General features: G+C 42.7%; 1 pseudogene; it reads right to left on the reverse strand.

Moving 5' to 3' along the window:
- Positions 1 to 924, reverse strand: LOC148789412 (adenylate isopentenyltransferase 5, chloroplastic pseudogene; annotated as a pseudogene).
- Positions 925 to 1,303: the final 379 nt, after the last annotated feature.

Consider the following 1,303-nt stretch of genomic DNA (forward strand, 5'->3'; position numbering starts at 1 on the left):
TCATACTAATTGTTCATATGCAGTAGGTTTCAGATCTATATTTTCTTTGCAAATGAAACGAGCCACCATGTTCGTACTCGGCTCCAGCACCAATTTCTCCCATGCATCATTGGCATCTCCACCACATCGAAGGAATACCTCTGTGGCGTTTAACCGATAGATCTGCCACCCAAATTCCTCCCTCATCCTCAAGATCTTTTCAACTTGACGGCAAGCTAATTTGCAAGTATTCATCTTAATTTCATCTATAGCTGCCTTAAGAAGCTTAGCCCTAGTTTGACCATCGACTATACCCTCACTCCTGAAGAATTCATCCATCTCGGGGACCCCGATGGCACGCCTAATCCCATAATCATAGTCACGAATTTTTGGGTCAAAAAATGCCTTGCCCTCCTCCACCAACCCGATATCCACCATCTGATCAACCCTTTTCGACACGTACGAGTGTAAGACCGGGATCGCCACGTCCATCCAGAGAAAGCAACACTCGTACTTGGAGGAAAACTCAGTGTTCTCAGTGACAAGTGCCTGTATGAAGGAATTGGACCCTCCAGCAATGATTGGCAACCGATTCTTTTGTACGATGGCATCAGCAGCCAGCAATGCATGATGCACAAAATCATGTATAGTGAAATCCACCTCGGGATCAATGATTCTAAGCAAATGGTGCGGCACGCCGTGGCATTCCTCATTGCTCACCTTATTGGTTACTATGTCAAGGCCCTTGTAGACCTGAATTTTGTCCGAGTTGATGACCTCTGCCCCGAAACGGGTGGCCAGGTCTATCGCCAGGCGCGATTTGCCTGTGCCAGTGGCACCCAATACCACCACCACCTTATCCTTCCCTTGGTGCTTGTTCATCATGCCCCGAACTGAAAAGTTTGTCATGCTAGATTGTGCTGGCTTCCAAGCGGAGATCGACATTTTAATTGGTAATTACTTTTACTTTTTGTAACACCTGTCAATTTCATCACACAAATAAAAAAAGAAAAAGGACACGTGTTAGAATACTCTAAAACAAAACTTGTACCAAATATAATCTACTATTTTAGAATATCTATCTATCATAGAGTGACAAGCCCTGCTCAACTCTTGGATTAATTTCTCTTCTTCAAAACGATTTGTTTGAAGAAAAACTTCAAACATTTGTGTGCTCTAGAGAGAATCACGAACAAGTTTCATTGATGTGAAAGAAATTACCTGGACAATTGTTTGAAACATGAAGAAACATAGGATGTGTAGGGGGGTATTTATACACACATACGTACACATAATGTAGAACAAATCAAGCCATTCATGGTAA

Source organism: Sesamum indicum, linkage group LG1, assembly GCF_026168435.1.
Source record: "Sesamum indicum cultivar Baizhima isolate 11 linkage group LG1, ASM2616843v1, whole genome shotgun sequence".
NCBI lineage: Eukaryota > Viridiplantae > Streptophyta > Magnoliopsida > Lamiales > Pedaliaceae > Sesamum > Sesamum indicum.